This window comes from Bombina bombina, chromosome 1 (assembly GCF_027579735.1).
Source record: "Bombina bombina isolate aBomBom1 chromosome 1, aBomBom1.pri, whole genome shotgun sequence".
NCBI lineage: Eukaryota > Metazoa > Chordata > Amphibia > Anura > Bombinatoridae > Bombina > Bombina bombina.
This window is the reverse complement of record NC_069499.1, coordinates 1,045,166,549-1,045,194,242: the sequence shown is the minus strand read 5'-3', so window position 1 is coordinate 1,045,194,242 and position 27,694 is coordinate 1,045,166,549.

Sequence of the window (27,694 nt, the reverse complement as noted above, 5' to 3'; positions counted from 1 at the left end):
AAAGTAATCTCTCAGATAGTATCAATTTTCTAGATTTAACATTATATAGCAATAGGATAATATAATCAGTGTGAAACATTACAGGAAGGAAACGGACAGAAATATTTTTTAAGTGCTAGCAGTGGGCCATTAATGGAGGTGATACAAAATGTTCCACTGGGACAATGACCAACGTCTGAAAAGAAATTTTCAGAGAGGAATAGATTATGAGAAGGAGGCAGACATTTTTAACCAGACAAAGTTAGAGAGAAGGGATATAAGGAGGATTGCTTATCAGAGCAAAAAAATAGGAACTGGACCAAATAGCGTCGGGAGACAACTCCTGATCCCCAATGATAAAAAGAAATAAGTCACCAATAAAGAAGACAAATTTAATGAGGAGCCCCTGTTTGTTACATACCTATTCTGAAGGATCAAATCAGATCTATAAGAATTTTGAATAAAAATTGGAATATCTTAAAGCAAGATTCAATTTTGGGTCCATTGCTAGGAGAGACGCCAAGAGTTGTATTCAGAAAAAATAAAGATCTGAAACAATTCTTGGCACCCTCTAAACTGAAAGAGTTTCAGGTAACATCATCAAAAAATAACTGGCTAGTCGACAAAAACAGGGCATGTTATAGATGTAAAAAGGACGAGTGCATATGTGCCCACGAATCAGATACATGTCAAGATGCAATGGGTGATGGCAAGTTTATAATAATGAAATATAGATGCACTTGCGAATCAACCCATGTGGTTTATCAATTGATCTGTTCATGCAATTAAAATTTATTTGGGGAGAACAAAAAGAAAGATAAAAAGGATATTTTGGGAACATATCAAATAAGTATCATAAAGGGAATTGTGAAGCATAGTGTTGTAGATCATTTTAAAGGAATTCCATTCGAGTAACCCAGATGACCTGTAAAATAAAGGTAATAGATTGGATCCCACATAAATTAGCGGGCACAAATCGTCTCATGCAACTGAGGAGGCGTGAGACTTTTTGGATCACAGAGCTAAAAAGTCTCTATCCAATCGGATTAAATATTGATTTAGATTTGGCAGCTTTCACGATAGGAAAAGTTTTCTATACAAAATATGTAATTATCAGATCTGGGGGAGGAATGTGTTAAAAGTTAGAACAGCATGGGGGCTTAAGAACATTTAACAAGAGATAATTTAGTTATTAGGATTTTTTTAGGAATTTAGTTTTATATTTGTTTAAGGAAAATATTAAGTTACTTAGCACTTGTGTCCGCTATGAAGTTCATATTTAAAAAATTTAAAATTCAAATATTCTAAACCTTTTAATAGTGTTTTTAGTGTTTGTACAATATATTTATAAAAAGGTTTTGTTTTTCTTTTGGTTGAGAAGATATTTAGGTTAAGCAATTGTGTGTATATATTCTGGTATTAGTAGAAGGTATTAAATGTTTAGAGATAGGGCATTAGGACCCAGCAGGAGTCTACACCTGTGCAGGTGGCCGGTGATCATATCCGGTCAAGAGGATTTTAAGATCAGGCTTAATGAAAGGAGTATCAGCAATTTAATACTCCTGAAGAAGTTTGCACGAATGCAAAGGATAACTCGTTGGGTAACTAATAAGGGACAGTGGCCGGTGAATCGTGCCGAAGTGACCAAAGCCAGCTGAAGTCGGATTCCCGTTTTATGAAACCGACAGCGGTAAACAACCGAAAGTGCTGCTGAAAGAAAACAAACAGCTACAGCTGGTGAAACATACAGTGAAGGGATCCAAGGACATGCAGGCTAAGACAAACCCTAAAGGACTAACGGACTACGGCTGTTCATATACATGAAGGGCTTGTTTTACACTGCTATCTTGTAAGTGTGAAATTTTTATTTTAGGTGTGATCAAATAAATTGTTCATAAAGCTACTTTGGAATCGGTGGGCGCTGTGTGTTTTGTATTTTTCAGTTACCTTCGTCTTTGCCGGGACCAAGGAGATCCGGACCACACACTGAGCAGGGCCTGAACCAAAACAAATCTAAAGACAGAGGAAAGAGCTTCTTGTGAACTTTTATTATCAAGTACCAGTTTTTTACTACATTCATTCAAGGGAAATTATACTTCTTTGTATATGGTAATATTTTATGACACTTTTTATGGGATTTTAAATAGTAATTTAAATTATTTCTAGTGAATTGTTTTTAGGAGTATTTTATTGTAGTGTGTTTCTTAAGTGTTATTAACAAGAAGAGTCTTACTTTGAGGGAGCTACTAGAATATTGGTGCACAAACATATATTTTCTGGGGTTGAAGGGGAGCGCTGAGATTTATTTTTGTTTGTAAAATATCCAAGATGTAATGAGAACAGATGAGAGTCCTGGGTAAAGAACAAGTCCAGAAACAAGAAAAATCCAAAAACAATTCCTCAGGACGCCCCTCTGGTGTGTCACGGCCGCGACACAATATCAATATATCTAGAATACAAAAGATAGAGGGCCCACATGGGTGGCAGATCAAAAAAGCATAGGAGTAGGACATGGGGGTAAGCAAAAAACCTACTTACGTGATGGAATGCACGCAGATGTGCAGTACAGGCAGACACGGATCCAATGAGTCGCCCGGCAGACTCCTAGGCACCTGGAACTGATCAAATCCTCGTCCCATCAGAGGGAGTCCAGAGATACAGTGTAGTTTCCCACAGGGTGGTCCCTACCACAAACAGAGGCAAAAGCAAGGCTCTCATCTGGTAGTGAGACCGGTGTGGAAGCCGCAGGGAAGGCAAAAAATGTTGTAAATCCATAGGAAAAAAGAGCAGCAGCCTGATAACAAATCTTAAAAGCTACACTTATAACTAATTGTGTCCAATCAGCATGTTAGGAGAGTTACACACCCACAGGTTACACAGCTGTTCAGAGTGTAATTTATCACACAGACCTAGCTTTCGCCATATACAAGGAGAATCCCAATAGTTCAGGAGGTTTATTATCCTACAGGACAACAGAATCATATCACTCATAATAAATATAATGCATATAGCATCTATATCCATAAGAGCGACTATTGTTATAAATTTAAAGATTTAAGAGGGTGGTGGACAGTTGTCAGAATCGTCATTTCTTAGGATGTCCAATCATGTTCAAGGGGCGTGGGTGGGAATCATGGAATACAGCATGTCATTAAATAAGAACTATTCCTAATCAGATAAATAAATACATATCAAAATAATAATCAAAACATGTATAATGCATTATGCCCCAAAATCGAAAAAGAAGGATAATAAAATATATACAGAGATAACATTGTGTCTAAGTAAAAATATTGTTTGCTATCGTTGTGTTGGATCTATAATATAAGCGTGGCGAATCACGTAAAGGATGACAGTAGGGAGCTAGTGTGACAAAAAAAAGTAATCGTGACAATTAGGTATTAAACTAGAAATATAGAAAAATATGGTATAAATTGCGAGTCAGGATGTACTATAGAACCGCAACGTCCTAAAAAGTGGAACCTAAAATCTGTGCATAAAGATATGGTTATATCAGATTGGAAGGTGGTTGTTTGCAATCCTGTATATCCAATGTGAGTAAAACATAACAGATGACATTGAGGAATGGGTGTGACTAAAGTAATTGAGGAATGGGCTAAGGGTCATAGGCATCACAGAAGTAATCGACCATGTGAAGGGAAGTGCTAGGAAGATAAAGGATGCGATTGGAGAAACCACGACCAATGATGATAAGAAAAGGGCGTGAAGGCAAGATGTAAACAACGCCAACGTGGTTCAAAAGACTATGTCAATATGTCAAGGACAACTATAGCAATAATAGTACTTTGCGATCAACAGATCAATGACTCAAGAAGTCAATATAACAACTTGAGAGAGTGTACATATAGAATAGAAAAAAATCAGAACGGTGAATGTAATCGCAAATGTGATAGGGAAATAAACATATAACTAAATCAATGTAACTATATAGTTCGTATAAAACTCTAGATATAATAAGATGGGGGAAGTAACTAAAATATATAGTGATATAATATTAATAGACAGACAAGAAATTAAAAAATAAGAAAATCATAATAACTTAACACAGAAAGTTACCTCTTCCTAATATTATCTATACCCAAAGCACCAAATTGGAGTACAGATAGAGGGGAAAAAAAGGCACTACCAGGGTATCAGTATATATAGGGGACTCAAAAAGAGTGCAAAAAAAGGCAGTGGATAAGAACTAGCATTGGTGTATTCCATCACGTGAGTAGGTTTTTTTGCTTACCCCCATGTCTTACTCCTTGCTCTTTTGATCTGCACCATGTGGCGCCCTCTGTCTTTTATATTCTAGATGTATTGATCTTGTGTCGTGGCGTGACACACCAGAGGAGCTGCATGAGGATTGTTCTTGGACTTTTCTTGTTTCTGGACTAGTTCCTTACCAGGACTCTCATCTGTTCTCATTACATTTGGATATTTGCTATGTATGACTTTACAGTATTTCATTTGTTATTTGATCATTGTGCAACATATGTGTTATATATTTTAATTTTTACATATTCTATTTATTACTGTATATCTGTTAAAGATATTTTATTGTATTTACTACTCACCTTATAATTCATTCATTGTTCATTTTTGGCGCGTCTTATACATACCAGTTTGGCAATCCATTTTTGCTGGTTGTGTATCTGTTTATCTCTTTCCTTGTTCTCGCCCTTTCCTCTAAGAGAGCAGCCAATATGTTATCTATTAATGAACGTAACAACAAGAGACTACTGTTGGGGTCCACTAGGTCAAATAATATAGACATAGATAGATGCTATGAATGAAAATTCCTCTGAAGTACCGATTCATACAATGTTTTTTAGACTGGAAGAGCAGCTTAAGAACGAATGCAGACACTGGTGGGACCTTGATACCCTCAAGAAATATTTGAATAATAAACAAATACCAAGAGGTCTGCGTGTGTTCAAAAACTGCTCTTTCAAAGAGAACGCAGTTCTTTTGTCTGAATGGGAATATGCATTAAATGAGTGTTCTTTCAAACTCATTAATATTTTGATATCCCATAGAGAGAAACTAGTTAGTGATGCTAGTAATGAGATTGAAAAGATTAAAAAACAACTACATACTGTCAAAACTAATGAGATGTATGTTGACTTCAACAAATTGGTACAAGATAGAATAGATAAATTTGAACAAGATATTATTACTCTTAAAAACAAGAAACTTGGGGGGACTTCCGGGCAGCGGCCATGACATGTCGCAGTTTTAGGTGCTGCTCCTGCTTAGAAGATTAAGCTTGAAAAGATATCTCATCAAGGTGCCATCCGGCATTAAATTTTATCTCGCTTAAACAAGCTAATCATTCTGCAGCTGAGGATACTAAAGTTTTTGAGCTGGTTGCTGGCATCAAGACACCGGAGCTTATACTGAGGCTGCGGCCTCCTATCTACCCCCCCCCCCCCCCCCGGCAGAGAGCTTTGCTCTCTCTGCCGTAATACAATGCCAAGGGTGCGCTGTAACACCTATCAGAGAGTGAGGATGTGTATTTTACTTTACAGAATCTATTGAGGACACAAGAACTCAAGATTGCAGCCAGATTGGATAGTCTCCAACACATGGTGGAAAGTGTGAATTTGGCGAGAGACGCTCCTGTAGCCTCGCTGGAGATTGAAGCAGACACTGCAGAACTGCAACTGCCTGGTCTGGTGACAGCTGAGCAGACTTGTATAAATGGTCCGACCTGTTCAATAACAAGGCATTTGCTCTGTGATGTGAGAGGGGAATCCTGCATACTAGATGGGGTCGATGCGATAGGCCTGCAGGAGCTTGCTACGCATTTGAAACACCGGAGCCGATCAGACGAGATCTTTAGCCAACCTGATGTGCCCAAGCAGAGAGGGGCTCCGTTGTTATGTGGCCCGAGAGAACTGATGGAGGTGTCATCGGAAGATTTTACAGATCCAGCCTTATGCACACTCAGGCATATTGATGTTGGGCTGGGAACCTCAGTCACCAGAGGTGAGTCAGGATCAGTGATATGGCCTGCTAATCCCTGGGAAGTGAGTACTTATGAACAGAATAATACTGGAGTGGGCTAGACTATGGAGAGAGACTTGCTGCCCCTACCCTTTTCCTTTGGCACATGAGGATCTACCGTTCTGAGTTTCACCTAGAGCTTAGAGTTTTTTCTCATATAGGGGTAGCAATTAAGAATATTTTGTGGACTTTTCGATGCCACATCATACACCACTTCTAGATATGCTCTGTCCGATACTGTCCCTCAGATGACGATCTTTGGGTCTGATTGGTGAGCCTGCAGATGAGAATACTGGACTGTCTAATGTGTAGATGAGAAATCTCACTCTTACTTTAATACATAGTGCAATAGACTGTAATGTAATTAGTGTATATTTTTCATTCTACAGGTTCAGGAGAGGCATGTACCCTTAGATTTGCAGAAAGTGATCATTGAAGCCCATAGGTGGCTTCACTAGACATAAGGGGAAAATTAGTAATATAGAACTTTATAGAATTTAGGCAGTGCATTAGGAAACTGACAGCTTTAATGTTTAATACTCAAGATGGTGGTTCGTACAGAAAAGTGTCTCCCTGCAATGGGGGCTGGAGCAATGTGCTTGACATTTCTCCATAGATAAAATTTTACCTAGCCAGCTTTCTGGCCAATAGGGGAAAATTAATATTAAGCAATACAGAATGCTTATCTTCCCCTATCAAACGTTTAGTTTGCATGCCACTAGCTATTATTTCAGTATGTTAGAGTATTATGAGCACTGCACTTACTACAGACCTCCCTTAGTGACAACTTTATACCTTCTTCTTAGGATTATACAGTATGAATGTTTTATGTGTGTGTTAAGCTCTGACTTGCATATTTCTTTACTCCAAGTTGGTTAGATGTAATGGTTCAACCTTCACAATGCTTATCTTCCCCTATCAAACGTTTAGTTTGCATGCCACTAGCTATTATTTCAGTATGTTAGAGTATTATGAGCACTGCACTTACTACGGACCTCCCTTAGTGACAACTTTATACCTTCTTCTTAGGATTATACAGTATGAATGTTTTATATGTGTGTTAAGCTCTGACTTGCATATTTCTTTACTCCAAGTTGGTTAGATGTAATGGTTCAACCTTCACAATTTATTAATCACTAGAACTATATAGGCCTATGGACACCATCCTTACTGTTTATATAGTCTCTCCATGTTTTTTTATTTTTATTTTTATTTTAGATAGGTGACTCTAATCCATATCGCTGTTCATATATGTAATTGTGTTTATATCCGCCTTTTTTATGAAGCTGTATATTTAATAATATATAATTACCCCTAGAAGCTCAACAAGAATGGATATGGGGCCAGTTACTATAGATAGGAATATTACCTTGCTGAGGTTGCTATTTACTCAAGCTTAAAATAGTGTTAAGGGAACCCCTTGAGACTTAAGAGCGACCCTACATATTTTGAGAGTATATACACTTTACTACCTTGAGGGATAGTTACTGTTTGATGCAGGGACATGTAAGCGGCTGCTATAATATTGTTTGTATAAAATACTTAAGGCCTGGGAGTGGCCCTGCTCCTCTTGAAAATGTGTCTACTAGAGTTTATGTATCCCACTGACTTTGAGGGTCAGCTACTGTTATATATGGGGCCCTATAAATTACTAGCACAGCAATATCTATATAAAAACCTAAGGTTCGAGAATGGTCCTGCCTCTCTTGAAAATGGGGTTTCTCAATACTATATTATAAAGCATATTCGTATTTCTGTTGTCCTATTACGTACAGCGTCTACGTAAATTTAGAATATCATATTTTTTTTTGGTTGTTATTTATGTTATGGACAACTAGAAGACCTATGTCTTATTCTTTAGAGACAGGGGTACGAAAACTAGGTCATATGACTAACACATGGTTATGATATGCTGTGTCCATGTTAGCATATTTATGTATAAAATGAGGTACCGGTCATGGCCTAATGTATTTCCTATTGATTGGAAACCTATGTATTAACTGTGCAAGAATTAATGTATGTATACAGGTATGTTGCCATGAAAGTATACGCTGTTATTTTTGTATATCTTTGTTACCTTCAATAAAAATTATAAAACAAAAAAAACAAAAACAAAAAAAAAAACAAAACAAAAAAAAACAAGAAACTTTGCTAGGGATAATGATGACTACTCACAAGGTATAGTCTACACATCTATGAAAGAAAGAAAGACACAACAGAGGGTATAATAATATGACTAATTCAGGAGAAAGACAAAATTATCAATGGGGGCCACAGAGGGGAATAGTAATGGGTACTAGTGACAAAAAAAAAAACATTCTAAAAATCACTTTAATCATAATCAACATTATAATTCTCATCATGAAAGAAAAGAGTATCCACCAAGGAACAACACATATTTTTCAAATGGATACCAGAGTTATGGAATTGACTATCACGTCTAGAAACAATAAACCTAACTATCATCCACATAAAGAACATTATAACAACAATCATTTAAGGGTCCAGACACTCACGCATCGTATTCCTAAAGAGAACCCTAGTAATGGTTATAATAGATATACATCACCAATGAGGCTTTAAGAGAAGGTAGACCAACCAGATATGAAGAACATTTTGCTCCTAGACATGAGCAGCATCATGCATCCTAGACACGAGCAGCAATATGCCCCTAGGTTCCATACTAATCATGAACATAGATCCAACTCTAATAACCATTCAAACTGAAAATCGCACATCAAATACTCCATAACCACAACCAGAGAATCTAATTATTACTCACATAATGCTACACCGAATATTCACAATCCTAATCAGAACGCCTAAGCAACCATCAAAATTTTGACTATAATTCTCCCAACCAGGGTCCACCGTCTATCATCCAAATGAGATCTAGCCAGATTGAACAGTTCTACAACCAACCATCTACAGCCTCTAATATTAGAATCTTGTAGAGGTGAAAATGTTAATTTTTGATAACCAGCCTTTTTTAGACAGGCGCCCCAATCCCAGGTTTCACCAACTGAAAATTGCGGAATTCTTTGAACCTCTTGTCACAAACATACCCAACCTGAGAGGGAAAAGAGCCCACCAAGATGTGAAAGAGAGGACGAAAATCAACCCTCAAAGAGAACAGATTACAGAGATTAGCAAGTGGGATCTTTAATTTATCCTCTCACACACTATCAAAAGACGAAATTAAGAGTTTTAGGAAAAGGCCTTTCTTTTAACCCCTTAAATGACCACAGCACTTTTCCATTTTCTGTCCGTTTGGGACCGAAGGCTATTTTTACATTTTTGCGGGTGTTTGTGTTTAGCTGTAATTTTTCCTCTTACTCATTTACTGTACCCACACATATTATATACCGTTTTTCTCGCCATTAAATAACTTTCTAAAAATACCATTATTTCATCATATCTTAAATTTACTATAAAAAAATTTATAAAATATGAGGAAAAAATGGAAAAAACACACTTTTTTTAACTTTGACCCCCAAAATCTGTTACACATCTACAACCACCAAAAAACACCCATGCTAAATAGTTTCTAAATTTTGTCCTGAGTTTAGAAATACCCAAATGTTTACATGTTTCTTTGCTTTTTTTGTAAGTTATAGGGCCATAAATACAAGTAGCATTTTGCTATTTTCCAAACTACTTTTTTTTCAAAATTAGCGCTAGATTACATTTAGAACACTAATATCTTTCAGGAATCTCTGAATATCCATTGACATGTATATATTTTTTTTTTAGAAGACATCCCAAATGTATTGATCTAGGCCAATTTTGGTATATTTCATGCACCATTTCACCGCCAAATGCGAACAAATACAAAAAATCGTTCACTTTTTCACAAATTTTTTCACAAACTTTCGGTTTCTCACTGAAATTATTTACAAACAGCTTGTGCAATTATGGCACAAATGGTTGTAAATGATTCTCTGGGATGCCTTTGTTCAGAAATAGCAGACAATATATGGCTTTGGCATTGCTTTTTGGTAATTAAAAAGGCCGCTAAATGCCGCTGCGCACAACCACGTGTATTATGCCCAGCAGTGCAGGGGTTAATTAGGGAGCTTGTAGGGAGCTTGTATGGTTAATTTTAGCTTTAGTGTAGTGTAGTGTAGTAGACAACCCAAAGTATTGATCTAGGCCCATTTTGGTATATTTCATGCCACCATTTCACCGCCAAATGGCGATCAAATAAAAAAAAAACGTTAAATTTTTCACAATTTTAGGTTTCTCACTGAAATTATTTACAAACAGCTTGTGCAATTATTGGCCTAAATGGTTGTAAATGCTTCTCTGGTATCCCCTTTGTTCAGAAATAGCAGATATATATGACTTTGGCGTTGCTTCTCTGGTAATTAGAAGGCCGCAAAATGCTGCTGCGCATCACACCGTGTATTATGGCTAGCAGTGATGGGGTTAATTAGGAAGTTTTGTAGGGAGCTTGCAGGGTTTAATTTTAGCTTTAGTGTAGAGATCAGCCTCCCACCTGACACATCAGACCCCCTGATCCCTCCCAAACAGCTCGCCTTCCCTCCCACACCCCACAATTGTCCCCGCCATCTTAAGTACTGGCAGAAAGTCTGCCAGTGCTAAAATAAAAGCTTTTTGGGGGGTTTAGGTTTTTAAAAAAAAAAAAAAAAAAAATCTTCTGCTGTGTAGGACCACCCCTTAGCCTCCAACCTCCCTGATTCCCCAAACAGTCTGTAAACCTTCCCCTCTGCCTTATTGGGGGCCATCTTGGGTACTGGCAGCTGTCTGCCAGTACCCAGCTTGCACAAAAAAGGGCTTTTTTTTCTTAGTTTTTTTTTCCTCTAGTGTAGCTTCCCCAAACCCCCCACCACCACCACAAACCCCCCACACACCCTCATTGATCGTTTTTGTTTTTTTACTTTTTTAACCGATTTATTTTAAACCTTTTTCTGTAGTGTAGCGGTTCCCACCCGCTCCCTCCCCGTGCACGCGCCCGCCCTCCGTTGCGCACCCGTGCACGCGCACCGTGCCCGTTGCCGAGCCCCGGCATCCCCGCCCATGATCCCCGCCGCCCCTCCACATCTCCAGGGCCATCGATGGCCGCCACCCCGCTCCCTGTACTGCTCCCACCCCACCAACGAAGGAAGCCACCGATCTCCGGTGCAGAGAGGGCCCACAGAGTGGCTCTCTCTGCATCGATGGCTTCAAAAGGTTATTGCAGGATGCCTCCATATCGAGGCATCCACTGCAATAACCAGAAAGCAGCTGGAAGCGAGCAGGATCGCTTCCAGCTGCTTTCCACACGAGGCGTGCAGGGTACGTTCTCAGGCGTTAACTGCCTTTTTTTTGAGGGAACGTACCATGCACGTCCTCGGTCGTTAAGGGGTTAATATGTTTGAGTTATATGTAGATGTTAATAGATTTGTCCGCAAACTTTCCCTTCAAAAATATTTTGCAGAAAATAAATTGAAATCTGATATGTGTCCCATTTTAATTGATAATATGGACACTAGATTATCCTCTAATATAATCTACCATGATCCAGAAAGCTTAACAGACCACCTATTGGATGACTATGTCCATTTTCACTTGAAACCTAAATCAAATTTTTATCCTATTCTTAGCAATAGCATACATTTAAATTTGTTTAAGGAATACATACTAGAAGATCTAGAAAGACTACCTAAAAACGTACATCACATTAAATCTAATCTTAATACTAAGTAAAGAAATGCCTTAAAATGTGTAAAAAACAACCCCCAGGGGGGCGTGTCTAACCACCGACTATGATGGCTGCTTTTTAATTAGGGCTTAACAGAAGAGTGTCTAAAACTGCTGTTTAGCACTCCTATACACCACACACCAAGCCTGATTCGGGACAATTAGTGCTTGTGGAACAGGATTGGACTTTTTTTTATGTTTGATCTTTGCCCAGCAGACCAGAATCTATGAGGTACGCAGCAGGGGCCTAGTGACGGCCGGGAACCTCATCCTCCCCTCCATATTTCTGATGCTATCAGATAGAACCAGCCAGTTGCGCTGCAGAATTGAATACACTCTACACATCATCCCTTCACAAGGGTAAGAAGGCGGATTGAGCTTAGAACAAGCCTATAATACACTATATGCAACAGTGCATCTACAAGCTCTGCGGAGTACCGCCCTAATATTGTCACTAAAGAAGTGGTGAGATCAATATGGCGACGGCAAACGACTGGCATCAGTCGATAATACAGCTACTGGACAGACGTTTTGAGGAAATTGAGCGAAGCTTGATCAGTGTCCTCTCATCTGTATATGATCAATCACCTTCCGTGGAGAGTTTGCGGAGTACACAGGAGCAGGAGGTTTCGTCAGATACATTGCTTGGTGCGGCGGCTACTGAGAACAAACAGTTGCAGACTGCTGTAGAGCCCATTTGTGTTTATTCGGAACTTTCTATTCCCCTACATGAGGAGAGTCCTCTTTACCTACCTATCGCTACTTGGGCGAATCACCTACTTGTGGCCGGCCCCTTGCGGGAGGTCATGGAAACCCTATCTGCATTTAAGGGAGCTCTGACTGTGAAAATGACCAGGCACCCGACTTCCCAGCTTGTCAAGTGTTTATCGGAGGATATGCTATTTTTAGATGGGAAACGCTGGGGACACTTACAGCAGCTGTTGGTCAACTCCTTCAACAGAGCAGGAGTAGGCTGAATCTGAGACCTGAGGACTTGTTAGAGACGCAGGTCCTTTGTTTTTGATACTTGGTTTTTCTTTATGTTTTGTTTTTTCCCCCAAGTTATTTGACTCTTTAAATACGTCTGTATAGCACTGGGTTGTATATGTCTGGCCTCCTTAGTGATGACTATCTTTCTGATCATAGTCTAACCTCGGTCTTCTGGGAAAGGTATCTTCATCTAAGAGAATGTTGGAAAATAACACTTGAGGTCTTCAGTACTGCGCAGCATTGTTTGTGTATATATGATGAGACAGGTCTGCTCTGCATTTCCTATGTTGCAAGGGGTATACTATAAATGTACCTAGGTAGATTTTAAGATTTAAAGTCTGAGATTTATAAAGTTTTGATGATGCCTTTCCAAGAATTATATATACGTACTCTTTCTTCCCCCAAGATTTTTAATCACATTATAGGCAGACGCAGTGTGCTTTCAGACATCAGTAGACCATTGTGTATGGCTTAATATTTATTTACTTTTTCTCCTTCTTGAGATGAAGCTGGGTTTGTGGCTATACAGACAAAATCCTACTATATAGATAGTTATTACTATTTCAGCACTCCATGCTACTAATACAATATGCACTGGGTCTAAAGAGTTTAGAGACTCTTCTATAAAATGTATACTTAAAGTTCCCTGATACACTATTATGATAATTTTATCTAGAGAACTTAGAGCTATTTTGTTCACCAACATTTCATTATACTCCCACATTTATTAATAGTTATACTCCCACATTTATTAATAGTTTACTGTGATATAGTTTGCAATTACTTATCTTTGAAGGTTTCACTGTCTAGGTAACAAATTCAGTGCACTATATAAGTTATAGTCTTGCATGTGTATTTGACATATATACAGGGTCCAAGAGTGGCCCTTTAAATACTAGCCTCCCCATGTAATCTGCCCCTATTAGAGTAGTCGTTTTATTCTATAGCCCAAGAGAGGCTACTATATTTATTTTGGGGTTATCCAGATAGCGCGTAATTGACATTAGAAAATTGGGGTTGTCTAATTGCATGATATACTGAAAAATGAGGTAACTATTTTCTTTGCCAATTATTGTATTATTTGACATTTTCTTTGATTTGGTTTATTTTGCATTTACATTGTATCTATATTGCTTCTCCGGATTGTTATAGGAGACATATGTACTGTGTGATATTTTACCTCAATAAAAAAAAAAAGTATAAAAAAAAAAACAAACAACCCCCAGCTAGTGATACGCCAGGCAGACAAGGGGGGAGGTATTATACTACAGGACCTTCCTGATTATTTAACAGAGGCCTACAAAATACTTGGTAATAAGAATAATTATCAAAAATTACCATCAGACCCCACAGATAAATATCTTAAAATACTTCTAGGGATTGTTAACTTTGGGTACCAAGAAGGTATTTTATCAAAGGCAGAAAGAGATTACCTAATCCTTGTCAAACCAAATTGTGCATTTTATTATCACCTACCTAAGGTGCATAAGAATGCACAATGCCCCCCAGGTAGACCCATTATCGCGGGGATTGACAGCTTAACTGACAATATGTCAGCTTATATGGACTGTTTCCTACAGCGGTATGTACTCACATTAGACTCATATATAAAAGATTCTCCTGATCTGATTAAAAAATTGGACAATTATGTTATACATGAAGACTATATATGGATCTCATGTGATGTACAAGCTCTATATAATCGAATATACAACATCAATGGGGTATCAAAGCTATTTGAAAATACCTGACAGGTGATTTCTATACTCCTGACCTACAGAAAGAATTTATTCTACAATGAATTGCTTTTATACTACAACACAATTATTTTGTTTTTCAAGATGAATATTATTTACAACTCAAGGGTACTGCCATGGGGACCAGGTTCGCCCCGAGTTTTGCCAATCTTTTCATTGGCACTTTCGAAGATTTCTACATCTATGGCTCGGCATATTGGGCGAACCTGGTCTTCTATGGCAGATATATTGACGACCTGTTGTTTTTGTGGAAAGTGGACATTAGTTCCGCTGAATCTTTTGTCACACACCTTAATTCTAATAATATGGGCCTGACCTTTTCAAGTAATATCGAGGAGAGGTCCATAGTGTTTTTGGATCTATGTTTGTCCTTTTCATAATCATTACCACTACCCATTTTAAGACCATAGATTGCAATAGCTATCTTTGTTATAAGAGCAATCATCATAATTCCTGGAAAAATAATATACCATATGGTCAATTTAAAAGAATACGTAGAAATTGTAGCCTCCTGAACAATTATGAGTAACAGAGTATTATTCTTAAGAATAGTTTTATCGAAAAAGGATACCCTGAACATGTTATTAGTGCTTCATATGAACGCGCTAAAACTGATGATAGAAAATCTTATTTTGGACCAAAGGTTAAAAATAATATTAATAAGGATTATCAAGCTAATTCCACCTTTATTACCCTGTACAGTGTAAATCATATGAGAATCAAACGTATCATTAACAAACATTGGGGGCTGCTATGTAGGGACCCTATACTTGGCAAACTGCTTGGATCTGAAACTAGATGTGTATTTAAGAGAGCACCTACATTAAAAAATTATCTGGCACTTAGTAAGGTTGTGGTTAATAAAACCAGTGTCAGAACTCATTGCACTAAATTAATAAAAAAAATCTGATTTCTGTACATTATCCCATAATAAACTTACGGCTAGGAAGGGGGTTGCCAAATGCCACCTCAAAAATTGCAATATGTGTAAATTTATCAAGCCCGGTTGTAAGTCCTTTTCTTCCTATAATACAAATAAAAAGTTTATGATTCATCAAAATTTGTCATGTACATCTACATATGTAGTTTATCTGTTAACCTGCAAACTTTGTGGGGTTCAATATGTGGGCCGCAAGTGCAGACTAATCAGAAATAGATGGAACAAAAAACTTTAGAAATATGAAGAATAACTTCAAAAATCATAGTGTCTATAGACACTGCAATATGAACCATAATGGTTCTCTCAACATTTTCACTATTTGTCCTATCGAATATATTTCCCCATCCCATCTATACAATAGATTTAATAGATTGAGACAGAGGGAAACCTATTGGATCTACAAATTGAAGACCTTCTTTCCCTCTGGTCTCAACATGAATATGGATTTTGCTGCCTTTTAAATATCCTAGATCCTTTCCCCAATCCTGTATATGTCTCTTTTCCTCTAGTGTTCTCCTGTTCACCTGTACCTGATGCACTATTTTTTATTCTGTAGTATATATGACACTATTTCTTATACTGGTCACCATTTCAATTTGTTACACTCTGACCTTGCCTATATAATATTCCATTTACCCAATCTTTTTCTATTGACACTATTGCCTCTCCATATAATCTAATCCCCCCTGCTAGTTCTTATCCGCTGCCTTTTTTTGCACTCTTTTTGAGTCCCTATATATATTGATACCCTGGTAGTGCCTTTTTTTCCCCTCTATTGTACTACAATTTTGGGGCTTTGGGTCGGATAATATCAGGAAGAGGTAATTTCTGTGTTACAGTTATTATGATTTTTATTTTTGTCTGTCTATTTATATTATATCACTATATATTTTAGTTACTTCCCCCATCTTATTATATCTAGAGTTTTATGCAAACTATATAGTTACATTGATTTAGTTATATGTTTATTTCCCTATCACATTTGCGATTACATTCACGTTCTGTTTTTTTCTATTCTATATGTACACTCTCTCAAGTTGTTATATTGACTTCTTGAGTCATTGATCTGTTGACTGCAAAGTACTATTATTGTTATTGTTGTCATGACATATTGACATAGTCTTATGACCACGTTGGCGTTGTTTACATCTTGCCCTTCACGCCCCTTTTCTTTTCATCATTGGTCCATGGTTCTCCAATCGCATCCTTTATCTTCCTTGCACTTCCCTTCACATTGGTCGATTATTCTGTGATGCCTATGACCCTTAGCCCATTCCTCATATACTTTAGTCACACCCATTCCTCAATGTCATCTGTTATGTTTTACTCACATTGGAATATACACGATTGCAAACACTGTCCAATCTGATATAACCATATCTTTATGCACAGATTTTAGGTTCCACTTTTTGGGACGTTGCGGATCTATAGTACATCCTGACTCGCAATTGTATACCGTATTTTTCTATTTTTCTAGTTTAATACTAGTTGTCACGATTACTTTTTTTTTTCACACTTGCTCCCTACTGACATATTTACGTGATTCGCCACGCTTATATTATAGTCCAACACACATGATAGCAAACAATTATTTTTACTTAGACACAATGGTACCTCCGTATATATTTTATTATCTTCTTTTTCGACTATTGGGGCATAATGTGTTATACATGTTTTCATTATTATTTTGATGTATTTATTTATTGATTAGGAATAGTTCTTATTTAATGACATGCTGTATTCCATGATTCCACCCACGCCCCTTGAACATGATTGTACATCCTAAGAGACGACGATTTTGACAACTGTCACCACCCTCTTAAATCTTTAAATTTATAACAATAGTGCTCTCATGGATATAGATGCTATATGCATTATATTTATTATGAGTGATATGATTCTGTTGTCCTGTAGGATATATAAACCCCTGAACTATTGGGATTCTCCTTGTATATGATGAAAAGCTAGGTCTGTGTGATAAATTACATTCTGAACAGCTGTGTAACCTGTGGGTGTGTAACTCTCATACATGCTGATTGGACACCATTAGTTATAAGTGTAGCAGCTTTGTGAATGTTTGTATAGCCTGATGAAACCGTGTTGTGACACGGAGAAAGTCGTTGCTGTTGTTTTATCTTTTTAATAAACTTTGAAGATTTGTTATCTTGCTTCTGCTCTTTTTTCCTTTGGGATTTACAACATTTTTGCCTTCCCTGCGGCTTCCACACATCTACTACTGTGCACAGGAGAGCATTGGCTTTTGTCTCTGTTTGTGGCTTGGGACACCCTGTGGGAACTACACTGTATCTCTGGACTCCCTCTGGTGGGACGAGGATTTGATCAGTTCCAGGTGCCTAGGAGTACTGCCTGTACTACACATTGGTGCATTCCATCACGTAAGTAGGTTTTTTGCTTACCCCCATGTCCTACTCCTTGCTTTTTTGATCTACACCATGTGGCGCCCTCTATCGTTTGTATTCTAGAGTTGCATGTACTTTTAACATTGAAAGATTGGTTTATTTAATTGTTCAAATCCTATAATGTAAGATGTTAGTTAATATTCATTGTCTATATTAACTGTTCCCATAACGCTAACAAATCAGAATCCAATATTCACCCAAACAAAATGAATTTGGTGGAAGCAAACATTTAAAAAACTCCAAGACTAATCTTTCAGACTAACCTAATTTTTTGCCCGTGCACACATCTCTTTACAGTTGTATGCTCTATCTTGGTGATTTTCAAAGTGTGAGGCCGGAATTCTAGAAATCACAAGCAGCAGCTGACTTTTGCTAAACATAGAACGTTTTTTAAGAGCCGACAATGACACTTGACATGCAGTGGGGGAATAAGGCAAAGGGTGTGGATGTGAAAGAAAAGCACTGAGATCCAAATCATTTCAATTCATGAGTGAAGCATGCTTTTGTTTGAGAGCTGTGTGTAAACTATGGACCAGATGTAAATTCCCCAAATTAAAATAAAAAATTAGAAAAAAATAAGGTAACAATTATTATGGATGATGCCATCTTGTAATTTCGTCAGAGGCAAGGCCCAGCTGCGCTAAGACTTTTAAAAAAACCCTGCTCTATCTGAATCAAGAAAAATAAATGTTGAGTATTTATGTCCTTTAGTTTTGCAAACATATCTGTGTCTGTGGCTGACCTCAACAGAGGTGATAAGATAAAATACAAACCAACAATGCATGTCTCACTATTAAACTGACAGTGGCTAGCCTTATCTAGACCAGTAACTACGGTCAAATAAAGCAATATGTGAGTTCGGTAGGGGGTTTGGCCTTTGAAAACTGGCAGTGAACAAGCTGTTGATCTATTCCTAACATTTTCACAAGTATGTATCTAGCTTTTAATTATACCAGCATTCAAAAGACTTGTAATTGCAGGAAAACGTCTCAAGCTATTCTGATTGTGTTTGGACTTGCACAGTCCTTTATGCCTCAACTTGATATTTCATTTTTTACTGCACGTGGCTATGTTAGCTCATCCCATACTTATAAATGGAAGGGGAATTAGTGCCCAATTAAACTTGACACTGTAAGTTGATGGTTGTGTTCCCAACCAACTTTTAGAGGCCCATTTATCAAGCTCCGTATTAAGCTTGAAGGGCCATGTTTCTGGCGAGTCTTCAGGCTCGCCAGAAACACCAGTTATGAAGCAGCGGTCTAAAGACCACTGCACCATAACCCTGTCCGCCTGCTCTGATGAGACAGACAGGAATCGCCGCAATTCAACACGATCGAATACGATCGGGTTGATTGACAACTCCCTTCTGGCGGCTGATTGGCCGCGAGTCAGCAGGGGGCGGCGTTGCACCAGCAGCTCTTGTGAGCTGCTGGTGCAATGCTGAATACGGAGAGTGTATTGCTCTCCGCATTCAGCGAGGTCTTGCGGCCCTGATCCACAATGTCGTATCAGGTCCGCAAGACCTTTCATAATTCGGCCTCTAATATATTTATTTTTTTTAAAAGCAGGTGGTAAACTGTTACCACGCTAATGAAACAAATAAAATAATAAATAAAAATAATTATGAATTCATATCTAAAATATATGAATTGAAATATAAAGTATGACTGGAAAATTTAACATATACATGCAACAAATAGCTCAGAATATACCTGTTTGTTTAACCACTCTAAACTGCTTTTCTTTATTATAAGTCCAGGATTGTAATGATACACTTGGGTTTATGTGTTTATGTTCAAAAGAGTTTAATACACATAAAAGAGTTTCATTTTATTCATTGAAACTTCATATTTTTTTGTAAAACAATTTATTGTCCAGCTAATTATAAATGTCCCAGATCTTTTGAGCAGTTTCATATCAAATATAAGTGTATTAATAAATTATTCATGACTCACATAGGTCAGAAACTAGCCAGAATGGAGAAGGATTTTCATGAGCTATCAATACTAAATTGCACATTTAATCTATGTGGTTAATCAGTAATTTTATTTAAATTTTATATTACAAAAGCTGCTCATCAAAATTTTTCATTGTAAGAAACTTATAGCAAACTGCATGTAAAAATTAAACCGTGGTCTACTATTTAAAGGGATACTAAACCCAAATATTTTATTTTGTGATTCAGATAAAACATTTTCTTTCTAATTTACTCAATTATCAACTTTTCTTTGTTCTCTTGGTATCTTTACTTGAAAAGCAGGAATGTAATGTTTTGGAGCTGGCCCATTTTAGGTTCAGCACCTGGATAGAGCTTGCTTTTTGGTGGCTACAAAAATAATAATGAAATTGTATATTTATATTTCTAATTAACACCCTATAACCTGATATTTGACATGCTAACCCAAGATGATCACCCTATACAAAATTCTGCAAAAAAACTATGATTACTATATAAGAAACAGTATTTTTGTTAAAGGGGACACTAAACCCATTTTGGTTTCTTCATGATTCAGATAGAGCATCGCAATTTTAAGCAACTTTCTAATTTACTCCCTATTATCAATTTTCTTCGTTCTCTTGCTATATACTTTATTTGAAAAAGAAGGCATCTAAGCTAAGGAGCCACAAATGTTTTTTGGTTCAGACCTCTGGGGACCTGCACTATTTATTGGTGCTGTCCAATCAGCAAGGACAACCCCGGTTGTTCACAAAAATCGGTCCGGCATCTAAACTTACATTCTTGCTTTTTCCAAATAAAAGATACCAATAGAATGAAAGAAAATGTGATAATAGGAGTAATTTAGAAGTTGCTTAATATTGCATGCTCTATCTGAATCACAAAAGAAAAAAATTGGATTCACTGTCTCTTTAGCTATATAAAGGCTACCTCTATACTAGATCATTTGTTGGATTTTCACATGTACAGGGGGATGTTGCATGAACCAGTAGACAGGGAATCTGCCAATGGCAGTAACCAAATTGGTTATCAGGAAGCAGACACCAGAACCAGAATTGTAATCAGGAGAGTAGTCGGGATTCAGGCAGAGGTCAGAAACCCAGTATAGACAATCTGTAGGCAGCAAAATTCTACAAAACACAGAACCAGGAGTTAAAGCCAGGCAGCCAATTAGGCACAGGCAACATGGTTAAGGGGCATATGAAGAGAAATGTCCAGAAAACAGGGCCAAGATCTCACTAGAAAAAAGGTTAGGAACAAGAGTTTCAGGGACATCTTCTTTTAACAACCAATAGTCAACTAACGCACTCATGAGCATGCTATAACTTCCTGCACCTCTTTTAGTGGGTACAGCATCCCCTCCAACACTCAGACAACAAATAGCTTAATTTACAGTACTGGCCTCACTACCTGCGCTCTATCTAGATGACCTGCATCTCTGCTCGTACCACCACTGTCCTTAGCACACCAAAAGGTCATTAAAGGGACACTGAAAGCACATTTTTTCTTTTGTGATTCTGTTAGAGCTTGACATTTTAAGCAACTTTCTAATTTAATCCTAGTATGAAATGTTCTTCATTCTCTTGGTGTCTTTATTTGAAATGCAAGAATGTAAGTTTAGATGCCGGCCCCATTTTTGGTGAACAACCTGGGTTATACTTGCTGATTGGTGGATAAATTAATCCACCAATAAAAAAGTGCTTTCCAGAGGTCTGAACCAAAAATAAAGCTTAGATCCCTTCTTTTTCAAATAAAGATAGCAAGAAAAATGAAGAAAAATTGATAATAGGAGTAAATTAGAAAGTCGCTTAAAAATGCATGCTCTATCTGAAGCACAAAAGAAAAAATGTGGGTTCATTGTACCTTTAATAGTGTTGCTACCAACATTCTTCTTAGTGTGAGCTGAGACACAGGAATTATTTGGGGCCTGAAGACAAAAAATAAAGACAGCTAAATGTCCTCCTGGGCAGTCCTATGGCCATCTATGAGACCTCTGTTATACTTCCTCATTAGGGGTCCCTGGGAAGAGATCAGTAGTGGTATATTGTATCAAGGATCAACGGAGGACACACATGTGTTAGTAATACTATAACTGATGTGTGCCTGTCTTGTGAAAGTTATTAGGTTATGACACATAATCTAGACAACTTTTATTCGAATTTTATTTTTATTTGTAGTATCTATTTTATTTAAATAATCTGCACTTTGTTTCTGTTTGAATAGTTCTACAGGTACAGTAGTTAGTACTCTTTTTTACATTATGTTTATATGTAAATAGATTCTAACATCTTCTATTTAATCCTGAAATCACAAAATGTTTCACACTTTTTCATGTCTATGTTAGAGATTGTGTAAATAAAGGTTATAGAATTAATTGATATGCAAATGTATAAAAAGGTGATGGAGATTTTTTTCCCCTGTCGGTTATATTAACAGCAGGTCAAAATTCAAGTGATGAGGGAACATTTGTTTTGATAAGAATCAGACAATAATAATGTTTTTAAAAAGCAGACACATTTACTAAAAGACTGTAAACTAAGAACAGTTATTTAAAGCAGAATAAGCAAATAATATAACACCATAAAAAAACAATTACCTAGATTACAAGTGAAAGAGCTGAATGCCCATTTAAGGGCAATGCCCATGCAAATGCCCTTTTCAGGGCAATGGGTAGATTAGGTTTTTTTAGTTAGGTTTTTTTATTCTGTTGCATTTAGGGGGGGGATTTGTTTTTGATTTTATTTTGTAGCAATAGAGCTGATTTCTTTAGAGCAATGCCCTACAAAATGCCTTTTAAGGGCTATTTGTAGTTTATTATAGATTAGGGTTCTTTTATTTTGGGTGAGGTTTTTTTCAAACAGGGTATTAGAATAGGAATAATTTTTATTATTTTGTATAATTTGTTTGTTATTTTATGTATTGTTTTCTTTTCTTTTTGCGGGTGGGTATTTTGTTTTTTAGAATAGCCATTTTTTATATTTTTTAATGGGCAGCAAATGAATGCCCTTTTAAGTGCAATGCACATAACAAATGCCCTTTTTCAGGGCAATAGGTAGATTAGGTTTAACTTTATTTTTATTTTTGGGTTTGGGGGGTGGGGGTTTTTTATACTGTTAGGGGGTGTTTGTTTTCTTTTTTTAGCAAAATAGCTGATTTATTTAGGGCAATGCCCTACAAAAGGCCCTTTTAAGGGCAAAGAAAAGGCCATTTTAAGGGCCCTTAGTAGTTTATTATAGATTAGGGTTTTTTATTTTGGGATGGGTTTTTTTTTTTTTTTTTTTTTAAACAGAGTATTAGAATAGGAATAATTTTTATGTTTTTGGATCATTTTGTTTGTTATTTTTTGTAATGGTAGGTTTTTTTATTTTTTGTAATTTTAGTGTTTTTTAACTTTTGTAATAGTAGTTTTTTATTTTTGTAATGTTAGGTTTTAGTGTAAGGCAGCTTAGGGTTTACTTTTATTTCACAGGTAAATTTGTATTTATTTTAACTAGGTAGTTATTAAAAAATAGTTAATAACTATTTACTAACTAGGTCTACCTAGTTAAAATAAATACAAACTTACCTGTGAAATAAAAACCTAAGCTAGCTACATATAACTATTAGTAATATTGTAGCTAGCTTAGGTTTTATTTTTATTTCAGAGGTAAGTTTGTTTTTAGTTTTAAATAGGTATTATTTAGTTAATAATTGTAACTTTAATTTAGGTCTATTTTAATTATGTTTAAAGTTAGGGGGTGTTAGGCTTAGGGTTAGGGTTACAGTTAGGTTTTAGAGCTAGGTTTAGGGTTAATATAGTTTAATTTAGTTTGTTGTGATATGGGGCCCCGGCGGTTTAGGGGTTATTAGGTTTAGGTAGTGTTGGCGTGTGGGGGGGGTGGCGGTTTAGGGGTTAATAGGTTTAGTTAGTGTCGGCGATGTCGGGAATGGCGGTTTAGGGGTTAATACTTCAGTGATTTTGTTAGTGTTGGTGATGTTTGGGAACGGCGGTTTAGGGCTAATAGGTTTATGTAGTGGTGGCGGCGGTTTTACATAATTTTGTTTCGTCATTCACCAGCACATTAGTTATGTTAAATTAATTGTTTTCTCGGATCCTTACGTATTTTCGGATCCATTCTTTATTCATATGCATTATTCTATAACTTCAAAATAGAATAATGCATATAAAATAAGAATGGATACGAAAAAACGAATGGATCCGAAACCGATTTAACGTAACGTAACTAATTTTGCAGAAACAAATTGTTTTTTAACTATTGAAACCGAAACAAACCAAAATTTTATAGTGGCGCACAAGTCGAATTATTTGTATGGGAGACATTTCGTCACTCGCAGGGACAGCCCAATTTTTAATAGAATTCAATGAAGGCTATGAGTGTTGGCATGTAAAACCAAGCATAGACTAGCAAATTTTATAGAATCAGGCTCTTAGTGACACTTTGTTTTCTGGAGATCAGATTACATTAGACAATCAAATATTCAAAATAACTGTTCCAGGACATATTACTATGGGTTTGAGTCCCCTCAGAAAGTTTTCAGGATTGTTGCCCAAAGCAATTTACCCTGGTTGTATTTTTTTAGGTGTTTAATCTTTAAAGTAATGATATAGTGTCAGGGTAAGTTTTATTTGGTCATTTAGGACCCTTGCATGTGCCTTTAATCAGAGGTTCCTTGAGTCAGTCATACAGGTCCTACAGAAGAGGTTGTAGACAGAGTGGATGAAGGTGTTTTATACCTTCACTGAATGTAGTGCCAAATGAATTAGTTAAAAGAGGAATCAGTGATAGGTGAAAATGAAACATTATTCAGATCAATCTTTTTAAAGCCAATGGTGATAAGTTCAGGAAACAGGCCAGGGGCCAGTCAGAATATCCAAGCGTATATAGTAGGGCATTCTGGGAATTTGCAGATTAACATCCTGTCAGAATATAAACACCATAGAACAATGTGTGACTTTTCAGTTATGCACAGCAAAGTTGCCACACTATTACTATGACTAATGTACCACAACATGATGCCCATGTATGATTGGTTTATTGTGTCATTGCATTGGCATGTTGCCACATGCCCAAGCTCACTATACACTCAGGCAACTTTAACACTACAATGGGAGACAAAACTAAGACAATGTAATGGTAGTAAGGGATGAATTCCGGGCATACAGACCTGACAAGGACTTTAGGCACAGGTCTTACAAGTACTTAGTGATGTTATTAAAAAAAATATATAATAAACAACTCAATATTATTAGGGACTTAGAAAAAATTTTTCCGTAATGAGTTAATTCATAAATTTTTCAAAAATTAATTGTGTATAATATTTTTGCAAAAATGTACTATATATGTGTCCACCTTTACTTCTTTGGTTCAATACAGTCTATGAGAAATTAATATATTTTAGAGGAGATGAGTGGGGACTTTTCTCTCTTGCAGACATTTTCATGAAGACAGACTTAAAGGGATGTTAAAGCCCTTGCTTTATTGTAATAAAGTTTTTTTTAAAAAAAAATTTGATTAAAGGTATAAAAAAGCAGATGTTCTAGGACTGAAAAAACAGTTATGAAATGTAAAATAACTGATTCCTCAAAGTCTTTCTAACATTTGAAGGATGAAAACCAATTTAGAAGGAAATCTGAATGAGACAATAACATTTTGGGAATGTTAACTTATAAAGAGAACGTGGGAGAAAGACTTGCATCTTGCTTGTGTCTTTGTGTGAAAATCATATTGAAAACATGCATCTTTGTATAAAAAATCATAAACGTTTTATGAAAAAAAAAAAACACACAAAATGACAGGTAAACTGCACAGATGTCATGAGATGAAGTTGCAAGAAATATCAAAACAGCTGAAATCAAACACATAAGGATATATTATCCTTTCCCATTGGCTGCTTATTTTTTTAGAAAACCTGTACATTTTCTGTTTCCTATATTTTTTCTTGTTTTCTTTTACAATGCTAGACATCTTTATTGTTGAAATGGCTTGAAATGTGTTGGTGAGGGAGCAACAGGAAAAACCCAGATTAGTTCAAAGAATTTGCCCAGCATAATATGTATGATTGGATTGAGCCCATAGGTTGCACTATTTATTATTAAAGGGATACGAAAAGCAATATTTTTTTTCATGATTCATGTAGAACATACAATTTTAAAAAAAACTTTACATTTTACTTCTTTTATCAAATTTGTTTCATTCTCTTGGTATATTTTGTTGAAAGAGCAACAATGCACTACTGGAAGAAAACTTAACACATCAAGTGAGCCAATGACAGCAGGAACATGTGTGCAGCTACCAATTAGCAGCTATCTCCCAGTAGTGCATTGATGCACCTGAATTTTCCTATGTATGATTTTCACCCAAGAATACAAAGAGAACAAAGCAAATGAGATAAGCAAAGTAAATTAAAAAGTTGTTTAAAATTGCATGCTTTATCTGAATCATGATAGTTTAATTTTTACTGTCCCTTTAAAAAAAGGGGTTGCAACATTTTTAATGTTGGTGTTTAATATATTTATGTATTTGCAATAGTGTTGCAAAGGTTAAAAGCTCATAGAGATATGGCTGTTTATATTCCAGGTTTTTGATTCTTTGCTACACCATAATTTGTTTTCTGGTTGACTGCATGCCATGTCCCCCTCAGAGGTTTAATGTGGTTTGTTTCTGATACCAATAGGAGTTGTTAAGCAATAAAACAAATATACACAAAGGTTTACTTCAATGATTAATTATATTTTTTTTGTTGAAATGACAGCCTCTTCTAAATAAAACTAATTCTCTATACCAGTTGGGGTGTGAAATATAAGAAGATAAGCATAACTTATTGGGTATATTCCTGAGAAATATTAAGCTTTTATGCTTGATATATAAATGTTTTTGAGTTTAGACTTGTTAGTACATATGAAGTACTGTATAATAAATATAGTTATGTACATATGTTGTACTTGCTCATGCATGCAACATATTCTCCATAAAACAATATTTATGATTGATTGAAGTGTATAGTTCAACGACAATTTCTTGTCATTAAAGTTTGATTTCAGTCATTAACAGAGCTCAGCAAAGTCCAGCTCTGTGCTCATTAACTATATCAGTGACATCAAAATCATTGAATTCTCTTGCCTCATATTAGTCCACTGATGACTTTACTATGAGATTATCAACATTGCCCAGCACGCTACCCCAAAATGTCTTTATTTTGTTCTGTTGATATGTTGAAAATGTTTTATGAAGTCATCATTTGGCGAAATGTTTTACTATCACAAAATATTATTGAATGATCTGTAATCATATTTGTAGGATTGTCAACAAGCATAGGTAATATTTTGCACAGAAAGTTATCAGCATGTGATGAGTCAACATATAAATACCATTATGGTTGCAAAAACTATTGTTATTCTGAACTTATGCAATAAACAAGGTAAACCACATGAAGATCAACTGAGAATATATATATATATATATTATATATAATATATATATATATTATATATATATATATATATATATATATTATATAAAAGTAAAATGGGGGACAGAGGTGAAGGCCAGGGAAAGATTATAAATCCCTTATAGAAGAAGTAGTGGAAAGAGGTTACATAGATTATAATACAGTAGAATTTTCATATGTTCAATATCCTAAAGTACCTCTCTTTCACCACTTTCTGAAAGTTAACAAAACCATGGAGGAGATAAAAACACCTTTATCCAAACGAGATTGGAAAATAATATAAATGGGTGAATATTGATGTTGATCCTTTACTCCTCTATTCCCCATTTGTTTGGTACAACAACTGTTGCACACTTTTTAAAAACTGTAACTGATTTTTACTCAGATATTTTTCCATTTGAGGGTACCTTCTATCTCCAAAAATATGGGATGGCAAAGGGGGGACAAGTTTGACCCCTCATATGCCAACCCAATTTTTAGTTTGATT